Source organism: Lactuca saligna, chromosome 3 (assembly GCF_052625555.1).
Source record: "Lactuca saligna cultivar CGN05327 chromosome 3, ASM5262555v1, whole genome shotgun sequence".
Classification (NCBI taxonomy): domain Eukaryota; kingdom Viridiplantae; phylum Streptophyta; class Magnoliopsida; order Asterales; family Asteraceae; genus Lactuca; species Lactuca saligna.
In genome coordinates this window covers 206,054,872-206,068,789 of record NC_136419.1, presented here as the reverse complement: position 1 = coordinate 206,068,789, position 13,918 = coordinate 206,054,872, and positions in this window count along the sequence as shown.

Sequence of the window (13,918 nt, the reverse complement as noted above, 5' to 3'; positions counted from 1 at the left end):
AGATATGAAGTATTTTATACGTGCTATGTGTGCATATTAACTGAATACTTGCTGTCTATGTTGTATGAATGTTTTTATACATGTTTTAAATGATTTAAACTGTATACGTATTTTATATATACGAATATGTTGGGTATGACACAGGTAGATGAATGATGAGAGATAAAAGATGATGTGAGTAAACATTGGCAGCTATAGACTTAGTGCCTAACTAATAAACATCGGCAGCTATGGACTTAGTGCCTATTGGACAAACACCGGTAGCTATGGATTTAGTACCTGTTAGGAATTGGTAGCTATGGACTTAGTACCTATTAGATAAACACTGGTAGCTATTGACTTAGTACCTGATGAATAGAGTATAGCAGCTATGGAATTAATGCTTTATGAACGAACATTGGCAACTATGGATTTAGTGCCAGTCCTATAACCCTAGAAGTAACGGGCTTCGGAATAAATGAATGCAGGATAGATAACTCTTAGGATAAATCCTTAAGAGTAAAGAAGATAATGGGGATGGGTAATTGGGTTGATTGTTTGATGTTTAAACAGAATAATTATATTATTGTGGGTTGAAAACCCTATGTACTCACCAGGTTTCCCAACCTGACCCTCTCAGGTTATTTATATCACAGGTGTTGATATGAAGTCACATTATACTGAGAGATTTAAAGAGATGTAGATCACTAGTGTAAATAAATATAAGTTCTGTTTATGCTTATGTTTCTGTATTAACGATGACATCCCAAACGTTTTGAAATGAATAAAATACGTTTCTTTGGAAATGTTTTAATAACGTATTTATCGTGTTTTTCTGGGAACAAATTCCGCAACATTTTTATTAAAAGAAGAACTCTGATTTTTATAAAGCATAAACAAAATCGGTCTTTTTTGGCCATGAAAATGGGGATGTCACATGAAGGAAGTTTTGTTAGCCATTCATTGAAACATCTTCTTAAACATAATCCCCAACCATTAAGCGAAACAATTACCATCGAGATTCCTAACGGTGAGAAAGAGAACGCTAATGATATATTCATAGGTTGTACCCTTACTCTAAATGATCATTCCTTTCCCATAGACCTAATGCCAGTTTTCATAGAGAGCTTTGATGTTATCATTGGCATGGATTGGTTGAGTCCCAAGCATGCTGATATCCTTTGTTATGAAAAATCCATTCGTCTCAATCTCCCCTCTGGCCAGACTCTCATGATCTACGGTGATAAAATTAGTTCCAATCTTCGCATCATTTCATGCATCAAATCTCAAAAAAAATCTGTGAAAGGAGTGTTACGCATTCCTAGCTCATGTAATCAACGAGAAACAAGAATTTAAAGACCTCGAGAGCATCCCCAAAGTCTGCAACATTCCTGATGCCTTTCCCGAAGAGGTCCCGGGAATTCCTCCAGAACGTCAAGTCGAGTTTCGAATCGACCTAATTCCTGGAGCAAATCCTGTAGCCAAATCTCCATATCGCTTAGCTCTAGCTGAAATGCACGAGTTATCCAATCAGATTAATGAGCTACTTAGTAAAGGGTTCATTAGACCGAGTTTCTCACCCTGGGGAGCCCCGGTATTATTCGTGAAGAAGAAAGATGGATCCTTTCAAATGTGTATAGACTATCGTGAGTTGAATAAGTTGACTGTCAAGAATCATTATCCTCTTCCTCGAATAGATGACCTCTTCGATCAACTTCAGGGAGCTAGTTACCTCTCAAAGATAGACCTTAGATCAGGGTATCATCAGTTACGGGTTCATGAGAATGATGTTTCCAATACATCATTCAGAACTCGATATGGACACAACGAGTTTGTAGTGATGCCATTTGGTCTAACCATTGCCCTGACAGTGTTCATGGATTTGATGAACCGGGTGTGTCTCCTCTTTCTGGATAAGTTCATTATCTTGTTCATTGACGACATACTTGTTTATTCCAGAAGCGAAGAGCATCACAAAAAACACTTGAGGGAGGTGTTGGAAACTCTTATATCGGAAACGTTGTACGCAAAATTCTCCAAGTGCGAATTCTGGAATTGGTTGGCACCGAAGACACCCATCCAAAATCGAGGAAGGTATGCACATGGACCCATCCAAAATAGCTAGAAGGTAACTTTCCTTGGTCACGTGGTAAGCGAGGAGGGTATGCACATGGACCCGTCCAAAATCGGGGCGATAGAGAATTGGTTGGCACCGAAGACACCCACAAAAATCCGTCAATTCTTGGGTCTCGCCGGCTATTATCGCAGATTCATCGAGAATTTTTATAGAATTGCCAAACCCCTGACCACTCTATCACAGAAAGGTGTACCCTTTTGTTGGAGTGAAAAGCAGGACACTGCATTTCAAACGTTAAAGCGACCCTTGTGCAGTGCACCTATCATGTCCCTACCCGAAGGGACAGAGGATTTCGTTGTCTCTTGCGATGCGTCCAATCAGGGCTTAGGTTGTGTGCTTATGCAGAGAGGAAAAGTTATCGCTTATGCCTCGAGTCAGCTAAAGGCACACGAAGTTAACTACACAACCCACGACCTGGAGTTAGGAGCAGTGGTATTCGTACTGAAGATTTAGAGACATTATCTCTACGGAACCAAGTATACGATCTTCACCGACCATAAAATCCTACAACACATTTTCAATCAGAGACAACACATTTTAAAATCCTACAACACATTTTCATGAGACAACGACAATGGGTAGAGCTGCTCAGTGATTATGAGTGCAAAATCCGCTACCATCCCGGCAAGGCCAATGTGGTAGCTGATGCCCTTAGCCAAAAGGAAAGCTCAGACAACAAGGTGAAGACTCTGACAATGACCATCCATTCCCACTTATCCACACAGATCTGAGAAGCCCAGTTGGAAGCCTTAAAACCGTAGAACATGTTGAATAAAGCCTTGAGAGGAAGGGATAAGAAACTTGAGATCAGAGGTGATAGAGGCTACTGTTTCATGGATCGAATCCGGACCCCAATGTTCAGAGGTTTCAGGGAAGTTATTATGAATGAAACTCACAAGGCCAGATAGTATGTTCACTTAGGTTCGGATAAAATGTACCTGGATCTCAAGAAACTATATTGGTGGCCAAACATGAAAGCCGAAATTGCTAACTTCGTGGGCAAGTGTCTGACTTGCACTAAAGTAAAGGTCGAGTATAAAAATCCCTCGGGTCTGCTCCAGCAGCCCGAGATACCTAAATGGAAATGGGAGATGATTACTATGGATTTCATCACCAAGTTACCCAAATCTTCGAGTGGGTATGAGACCATTTGGGTAATTGTCGACCGATTGACAAAATCCAATCACTTCCTTCCGATTATAGAATCATTCAAGATGGAAAGACTCATGCGAATCTACATTCAAGAAATAGTCCAACTTCACGGTGTGCCTATGTCCATTATCTCCGATCGAGATAGCAGGTTTACCTCAAGGTTTTGGCAGTCCCTTCAGAAAGCTCTTGGAACTAAGTTGGATATGAGTACAACTTATCATCCTCAGACAGACGGATAGAGTGAGAGAACTATTCAAACCCTGGAAGACATGCTGAGAGCATGTGTCATTGATTTCGGAAAGTCGTGGGACATCCATTTTACCCTTGATCGAATTCTCGTATAACAACAGCTACCACACCAGCATCAAGGCTATCGCATTCGAAGCCCTCTATGGTCGCAAGTGCAGATCCCCTCTGTGTTGGGCCGAGGTAGGGGACACGCAGCTAGCCAAGAGTCGAGTCCCCGACAGTGCTCTCACTGGTCCTGAAATCATCCGCGAAACCACAGAGAAGATCATCCAGAACCGAGAACGACTTAAAGCTTCACGAGACAGACATAAGAGTTACGCCGATAAATGATGAAAACCCTTGGAATATTAGGTTGTAGATCGTTTCCTGTTAAAGGTCTCTCCCTGGAAAGGCATGATACGCTTTGGAATGCGTGTAAAACTTAACCCGAGTTACATAGGACCTTTCGAGATCCTTGCTAGGATCGGTCCAGTAGTCTACAAACTCCGACTACCCCAAGGACTTGGCAACATCCATCATATATTCCACGTCTATAACCTTAAGAAGTGCCTATCCGATGAAACCCTCATGATCCCTCTTGATGAGATCGAGATCAACGAAAGTCTGAACTTTTTGGAAAAACCCATCGAAATCATGGATCGAGAGATCAAACGTACGAAACAAAGTCGTATCCCTATAGTGAAGGTTCTCTGGAATGCCAAGCGGGGACTCGAATTCACTTGGGAATGCGAAGACTCGATGAAACAGAAGTATCCGTATCTCTTTCCAAACCATGATTTGTATCTTAATTCTAAATTTCGGGATGAAATTCCTTCTAACGGGGGGATGATGTGACAACCTGAAATTTACCCCGTCAATGTAACCACTTCTCCGTTAATAAACCTCGTTTTATTAATTTGTTCCGTTAACGTTTTGAATTAGGTTAATTGAATTGAGACTTTTTTTATGACTTCATGAGTGTCCAAATGCATTAGAAACACGTGAAACACCCTCGGATTCTTTTAAAAAGATTTCTAGTTTACGACCATGTCGGGTTACGACCACTTAATCATGTACGACCATAAGCTCCATTTAACGTCGGTAACGGGTAGATTTCCACCGGGCCGCAAACTCAACCCTATATAAGGGTGAGTGGACCCCCATTTGAAGCTTTTTCACTCTCTTACCACTCTCTCTCTCTCTACTCTCTCTCTTTACAACTCAAATTTGATCCAAAAACACCTCTTTCAAGCTCCAAACTTGTAAGTAATCTATCCTAGCTTGTTGTTTAGCTTGTTTAGCATGCAAATTCGTGTTTAAATAATTCAAAACTCTCAAAAACATGTGTTTATGGCCATGGAACACTCCAAAACTGTAAAAACCCATAAATGGGGTTTTGAAGCCCCAAAACCATTCCAAATCACTTCTAGTGCTTAGCTATGACTTAGGGACTTGCATGAATGAAATTAGGACACCAAAATCTTGTCATTTGGAGAGTAAACATGAGTTTACGGCCCAAGAACATTCTTGGACCGAAAACCCTCCTTCATAGGCCGTAAACACCAATTAAGGTGTTAAATTGCCCCTTAAACACCTTCTATGGCTTGGATTAATGTGTAGAATCAAACACCATCGAAGTAGGGACCTTAAACATAAAGGAAGCAATGAACTTAGGAGATTACGGCTGTAAACCCCCCATGGATTGGTCCCTTGGCCGTAACTCCTCTAAGGAGGTCAAATGGTGCCCTAACTTCCTTCCATGGCATGTATATTGGACTAAAATCATGTGTGCTTAACCTAGAACCATCAAAACAAAAAAGGAAGGGACAAGTAAAAGTTTATGGTCATAAACTCTATGTTTACAGCCATAAACTCCCATAAATGGTCTATTTGAAGACTTAGCCACTTCCTATGCCCTAGAATTGAACCTAGCTTAATTGCCCAAGTGTTGTAAGACCATTAAATATCCAAGAACACACCACCCATGAGTTTACGGCCCTAAACTCATGGGGATATGGTCATTGGACCGAAAAATCTTCTAAGAGTTTAGTCTTCAAGAGTAAACTCCCTAACTAGGCCCTACACCCCCTTAGATGCAACCCATATCATTTCTAACACTTGAGATAAAGTGTTTTCATGTTGAACTCACCAACTTTATGTTGATATTTTTAAAACTCCTTGTATTCTCAGGTTCTTGTTAGACAGTTATCCCGCATTCTTTTGGAGAAGACGGAGCGTATAGGAGTCTCGTGTTTACTTTTGTTCATTTTGGATGTATATATAAACATGTATTACTTTGTTTTTAAACAAATGAAAAATTTCTATGTAATGTAATGGTTGTGTTTACTATGCTTCCTATGTACATTGGTTGTGATACTTTACATGACGTCCTCCGCCATCGGTTTCGGGGTGTGACATCACTACATCGCATGGACTATTAATTATTTGGTTTTTTTAAGAACAGTCAAAATAATCACTCAGTACGTGCTCTCTACAATCGATCCATTCGGAAGCTCGTCTTTCCGGCAACCTGAGGCGTACTTCTCCTTCGGCGAACATAGGGTTACTTCTCCTCTGGTGACCTCATGTTCTATTCTCCTAGTCGATGACATTCGGCTTACCTGACCTCGTTCTCGTTGGAACAAAGAATGTCAAACAAGGGTCAACAATGTTGATGTTGATGTATATTGTAAAAACTCGAATAGAGTGTTTTGTGTAGTTTCGCATTTTATGTTATTTTACTAAGTCATTTTTTGTGCGAAGTGAAAATGTATAGACTTAGTATATTTTTTGTTTGTTCCCTATAAATAGGGACCTAGGCTAGAAGTAGAGTGACGGATGCAAGAACTCACTTCTGCTTATTCTGTAATCAGTCTTAATCAATATGAGATCTGGTTAATATTTACTCTTTTTGTTCTTCATCTTAAATCGTTCAAATCTATCTTTTTCTTTTCTAAATTCTCAATAACAATTCTCATCAATTGGTATCAGAGCAAGATTCAAACTGCTTAGATCTGATTTTCGTATAAGAATCATTTGCTTTTTGAGTTACAAATTTACTCAAAATTTTCCGCGCATTTTTTATTTTGAAAATCACTATTGATCTTCAGATTTGAATTGATTTTGCATTTGAATTGTTAAGTCGAGTAATCGATTAGTGATTTGTGATCAATTCATTTGATAAAATTCTGAAATTCATCAAGTTTTCAAGTTTTCAGATATTTTCTGTGTTCATCAATGGTGAACTTCAACATGAATTCAATGACTTCTTTCTCTCACTTGCTTGGTTCCTCAGCCAAAATTCCGACGTTAATTCCAGAATACTATGATCAGTGGGCTGATAGAATGGAAGATTACTTAAATGGAATTGATGAAGAACTTTGGAAGTGTATCGATGGAACAGTACAAGCTCCTGCTAATGTTCAACCAATTGGATCATCCACTGCATCTACTGATGTTGAAGAACAACGAAATCGACTGGAGAATAATGAAAAGAGAGGCATGAGAGAACTAAGAGGTGCTCTACCTCCTGTAGTTTACAATTACATTCGTAGTTGTAAAACAGCAAAAGAGATCGGGAATACTCTAAAAGAAAAGTATCAAGGTAGTGAAAAGACGAAGATCAACTCTGTGAAGCAATGTCTAGTAGAATTGAAGGAATTCAAACAAAAGGATACAGAAACTCTCGAGAATTGTTATGATCGTCTGAATGAGCTTATGTTTCGCTGCAATAGGTATGGTATCACTAGATCTCTCATGGAGTTCAATTTAACTTTCATTATGGGTCTTCGCAAGGAATGGCGATGTGTGAGCATGATGATTAAGAATCAACAAAGTTTTGATACAACTACATTGAATGATCTTTACAATCAACTGAAAACACATGAATGTGAGGTCACAGAAATGTATGAAGAATCAAAACAACCTATTGGTGGTCCTTTGGCTCTTGTTTCAAAGGTATCAGAAATTGATGAAAAAGATGGTTTAGATGTAGAAGGATTTTTTATGAACTTCGATGATGAAGCTGTAGCATACTATTCAAACAACAAAGTTAAAAAGTTTTTCAAAAAGCCTTTTAATCCAAAAGGAAAGAATAGTGATGTGAAAAATGATGTCACAAGAACTGGAGGAGAGGAGAGGAAGACAATAGAGAAAATAGATGAAAAACAGAAAAATGCGAATGAAGAGAAAAAGTTGAAGGGTGATTCAGGAATTTACTGTCACTATTGCAATGGTGCGAATCATTTCGCAGCTGATTGCATGTTGCGAAAGAAAGAAGAAAAGAAAGAAAAAGTTAAAGATGAAGCTTACTATTCCGAAAAGATTGAACATTTACGTGCAAAGACCAAAGGAATGTCTTTAGTTGCTAAGGGAGAATCTGATGAAGAAGAAAGTGGAACTTATCAGATCTGGTCTTCAGGATCTGATGACGAAGAAAAGAAGCATCCCACACATGGAGCAATGTTCGCAAGTTTTGAGGATTGCGAAGAGAACATTTTAGGGCAATGTTTTGTGTCTAAATCCACTGACAAATCACCCATGACAACCAAGGTACATGAAATTCTTGAATCTTTTAATATTCCATTGATTGCTTATGATGCTGAAATTGTTTCATTTGATGATACTGTGGCTTATTTTGATTCTGTTCTTGTGTCGGCTAGTAATGAAGCTAAGAAATTAAATGTGCAACTTAGTGAGACACAAAGAGATTTAGAAATAAAGAAGAGCAGAGTTGAAAAATTGGAAATGCAAGTCAAAAATATAGATTGTGATAGGAATAATCTTTCTAATGATGTTAGGTTGTTGCTAGCACAAAGAAACATATATTGTAATTCAGCAAAACGATTGTATGAAAAATTAACAGCTTTACATCATTCTTCTGATATTAGCAAAGAACAACATAGGAAACTTTTACCTTTTCTTGAGTATGAACGTGAAAAAGTTGATGTTGTTTCTTATGATTGCGAAAGTACAATTGCTAAGTTTGACAAAATACCTGATGATAGATATTCATATGGTATTGTCAAAATTGATGAGTTTCTGAATGCTGATGAGTTGGTTGACATTGTAAATGAAAGTTTGACAAAAAGTGAACAAGTGAAAATCTTAAAGAAAACCGAAAATTCAACTCTTACTTCACAATTCAATTATGCTGATATTGATGAAAATTCTGATAATGTGAGTGAAATCAGTGAAATAGAAGAAGAAGAAGAGAATGATTGTTCTCAATTGTCAATCATTAATATCACATCTAAGATCAAAGGTGAAGAAATAATAGTTGATTCAATAGTAGAGGATGAAGTTGATAAATCTTTAACTTTGCAACATTGTAAGTTTGATAATGTGGAAGCTGAAAGCTGGAAATCTGATGATACTGATGAAAATAAAGAAGAAAAGAAAAATTTAACTGAAACACATCAAAGGGTTGTGGTTGATCAAGTGTTTGAAAATACAAAAGAATTTGAAAAAATTTTAAATGACAAAGGTGCACATTATTTGGAAACCAATACAGTGGTATATCCAAATTTTGTATGTACTGATAAAACTATTTTTCCAAATCAAGTTTTTGTCACTACTGGAAATGCTGAGAAAGTTCATCCTGAGTTAAATAAAATGATTGAAAAAGATAATCAAAAGTCCATAACTGAAAGTTTTTTCGCAAATCAAAACACAGAAGAAAACAATTTAACCCAAAATCCTTATGTGTTTCAAAAACAAAAATAATTACAAAAATGGGTGGTTAAAGGTGAAAAATAAAACAAAACTTTTGAAAAAGCTGAAAACTCAAAGGTTGAAGTGAAATTAAATTCTCAAGAATTCAAATTGATGGTTGGAAATTATTCAACAGAAAATAATGTTTCAAAAAGACAAGCAAGAAAATCAATATTCTGGCAAGTTGTGACTAATGAAAAAGAACAAATTTCAAAAACATCATCAAAATTTCAAAATAAAAACACACAAACAACTTCAAGTTTTCATAAACAAATAAATTATGTTGACAAAGTTCAGTATATTCACAAATATGACAACAATCGAAAATTTGAGAATTCGCAAAAATTTGCAAATAATCAAAAGTTTCCAAATGTTGACATATTCACAAATACTTCATCAAGTTTGAAGAACTCAACTCAAGTTAAAGTGAAATTTTCACCACAACAACCAAATTTTCCAAATCCTTCAATATCAAAACCAACCAAAGTTTCATACATCAAAGGAAAGTCTGATGTAAGTATGATCAATCATTGGTTTGAAAGGAAAGGAAATAAATATCAAAGTGGAAAGTTTTCAGAACAACAAATCAAAAGTGCATTTGATAAGTTCACAAATAATTCTTCAACTGCTAGTACATCATCCCATAATTCGCAAGTTCCGGTTCAAAAATGGAAACCAGTTATCAAAAATGCGAATGTTGTGAAGGATAAGATTACAATCAATGAGAATACAAAATTATTGAATGACTATATCTCAATATCTAGAACTGATGATGTTGATATAATGGATTCTGTTACAAACAAAGTGAAAACATGGTTTTTCAATTCCAAAAAGTTGTTTAATTCTACTAATGATGGACCCAATAAGTCTTGGGTTCCTAAATTTTTTCAATAAATGTAGGTGATATGTGACGAGCAATATGATACAAAATGGTATATTGATAGTGGTTTCTCTCGTCATATGAATGGAAGAAAGGAAAATTTCCGAGATTACCGAAGCTTGGAAAATGCTGGAGTTGTCAAGTTTGGAAATAATCACAAGTGTCAAGTGAAAGGATATGGGAAAGTCACAAATGAAAACTTCACAGTAAACAGAGTTGCTTATGTTGAAGGACTTCAACATAATTTGATAAGTGTATCACAACTTGTTGTGGGTACTGGAAATCAAGTTGTGTTTAATGAAGAAGGAAGTATCATCTCGTATAACAACAGCTACCACACCAGCATCAAGGCTATCGCATTCGAAGCCCTCTATGGTCGCAAGTGCAGATCCCCTCTGTGTTGGGCCGAGGTAGGGGACACGCAGCTAGCCAAGAGTCGAGTCCCCGACAGTGCTCTCACTGGTCCTGAAATCATCCGCGAAACCACAGAGAAGATCATCCAGAACCGAGAACGACTTAAAGCTTCACGAGACAGACATAAGAGTTACGCCGATAAATGATGAAAACCCTTGGAATATTAGGTTGTAGATCGTTTCCTGTTAAAGGTCTCTCCCTGGAAAGGCATGATACGCTTTGGAATGCGTGTAAAACTTAACCCGAGTTACATAGGACCTTTCGAGATCCTTGCTAGGATCGGTCCAGTAGTCTACAAACTCCGACTACCCCAAGGACTTGGCAACATCCATCATATATTCCACGTCTATAACCTTAAGAAGTGCCTATCCGATGAAACCCTCATGATCCCTCTTGATGAGATCGAGATCAACGAAAGTCTGAACTTTTTGGAAAAACCCATCGAAATCATGGATCGAGAGATCAAACGTACGAAACAAAGTCGTATCCCTATAGTGAAGGTTCTCTGGAATGCCAAGCGGGGACTCGAATTCACTTGGGAATGCGAAGACTCGATGAAACAGAAGTATCCGTATCTCTTTCCAAATCCATGATTTGTATCTTAATTCTAAATTTCGGGATGAAATTCCTTCTAACGGGGGGATGATGTGACAACCTGAAATTTACCCCATCAATGTAACCACTTCTCCGTTAATAAACCTCGTTTTATTAATTTGTTCCGTTAACGTTTTGAATTAGGTTAATTGAATTGAGACTTTTTTTATGACTTCATGAGTGTCCAAATGCATTAGAAACACGTGAAACACCCTCGGATTCTTTTAAAAAGATTTCTAGTTTACGACCATGTCGGGTTACGACCACTTAATCATGTACGACCATAAGCTCCATTTAACGTCGGTAACGGGTAGATTTCCACCGGGCCGCAAACTCAACCCTATATAAGGGTGAGTGGACCCCCATTTGAAGCTTTTTCACTCTCTTACCACTCTCTCTCTCTCTACTCTCTCTCTTTACAACTCAAATTTGATCCAAAAACACCTCTTTCAAGCTCCAAACTTGTAAGTAATCTATCCTAGCTTGTTGTTTAGCTTGTTTAGCATGCAAATTCGTGTTTAAATAATTCAAAACTCTCAAAAACATGTGTTTATGGCCATGGAACACTCCAAAACTGTAAAAACCCATAAATGGGGTTTTGAAGCCCCAAAACCATTCCAAATCACTTCTAGTGCTTAGCTATGACTTAGGGACTTGCATGAATGAAATTAGGACACCAAAATCTTGTCATTTGGAGAGTAAACATGAGTTTACGGCCCAAGAACATTCTTGGACCGAAAACCCTCCTTCATAGGCCGTAAACACCAATTAAGGTGTTAAATTGCCCCTTAAACACCTTCTATGGCTTGGATTAATGTGTAGAATCAAACACCATCGAAGTAGGGACCTTAAACATAAAGGAAGCAATGAACTTAGGAGATTACGGCTGTAAACCCCCCATGGATTGGTCCCTTGGCCGTAACTCCTCTAAGGAGGTCAAATGGTGCCCTAACTTCCTTCCATGGCATGTATATTGGACTAAAATCATGTGTGCTTAACCTAGAACCATCAAAACAAAAAAGGAAGGGACAAGTAAAAGTTTATGGTCATAAACTCTATGTTTACAGCCATAAACTCCCATAAATGGTCTATTTGAAGACTTAGCCACTTCCTATGCCCTAGAATTGAACCTAGCTTAATTGCCCAAGTGTTGTAAGACCATTAAATATCCAAGAACACACCACCCATGAGTTTACGGCCCTAAACTCATGGGGATATGGTCATTGGACCGAAAAATCTTCTAAGAGTTTAGTCTTCAAGAGTAAACTCCCTAACTAGGCCCTACACCCCCTTAGATGCAACCCATATCATTTCTAACACTTGAGATAAAGTGTTTTCATGTTGAACTCACCAACTTTATGTTGATATTTTTAAAACTCCTTGTATTCTCAGGTTCTTGTTAGACAGTTATCCCGCATTCTTTTGGAGAAGACGGAGCGTATAGGAGTCTCGTGTTTACTTTTGTTCATTTTGGATGTATATATAAACATGTATTACTTTGTTTTTAAACAAATGAAAAATTTCTATGTAATGTAATGGTTGTGTTTACTATGCTTCCTATGTACATTGGTTGTGATACTTTACATGACGTCCTCCGCCATCGGTTTCGGGGTGTGACATCACTACATCGCATGGACTATTAATTATTTGGTTTTTTTAAGAACAGTCAAAATAATCACTCAGTACGTGCTCTCTACAATCGATCCATTCGGAAGCTCGTCTTTCCGGCAACCTGAGGCGTACTTCTCCTTCGGCGAACATAGGGTTACTTCTCCTCTGGTGACCTCATGTTCTATTCTCCTAGTCGATGACATTCGGCTTACCTGACCTCGTTCTCGTTGGAACAAAGAATGTCAAACAAGGGTCAACAATGTTGATGTTGATGTATATTGTAAAAACTCGAATAGAGTGTTTTGTGTAGTTTCGCATTTTATGTTATTTTACTAAGTCATTTTTTGTGCGAAGTGAAAATGTATAGACTTAGTATATTTTTTGTTTGTTCCCTATAAATAGGGACCTAGGCTAGAAGTAGAGTGACGGATGCAAGAACTCACTTCTGCTTATTCTGTAATCAGTCTTAATCAATATGAGATCTGGTTAATATTTACTCTTTTTGTTCTTCATCTTAAATCGTTCAAATCTATCTTTTTCTTTTCTAAATTCTCAATAACAATTCTCATCAATTGGTATCAGAGCAAGATTCAAACTGCTTAGATCTGATTTTCGTATAAGAATCATTTGCTTTTTGAGTTACAAATTTACTCAAAATTTTCCGCGCATTTTTTATTTTGAAAATCACTATTGATCTTCAGATTTGAATTGATTTTGCATTTGAATTGTTAAGTCGAGTAATCGATTAGTGATTTGTGATCAATTCATTTGATAAAATTCTGAAATTCATCAAGTTTTCAAGTTTTCAGATATTTTCTGTGTTCATCAATGGTGAACTTCAACATGAATTCAATGACTTCTTTCTCTCACTTGCTTGGTTCCTCAGCCAAAATTCCGACGTTAATTCCAGAATACTATGATCAGTGGGCTGATAGAATGGAAGATTACTTAAATGGAATTGATGAAGAACTTTGGAAGTGTATCGATGGAACAGTACAAGCTCCTGCTAATGTTCAACCAATTGGATCATCCACTGCATCTACTGATGTTGAAGAACAACGAAATCGACTGAAGAATAATGAAAAGAGGGGCATGAGAGAACTAAGAGGTGCTCTACCTCCTGTAGTTTACAATTACATTCGTAGTTGTAAAACAGCAAAAGAGATCGGGAATACTCTAAAAGAAAAGTATCAAGGTAGTGAAAAGACGAA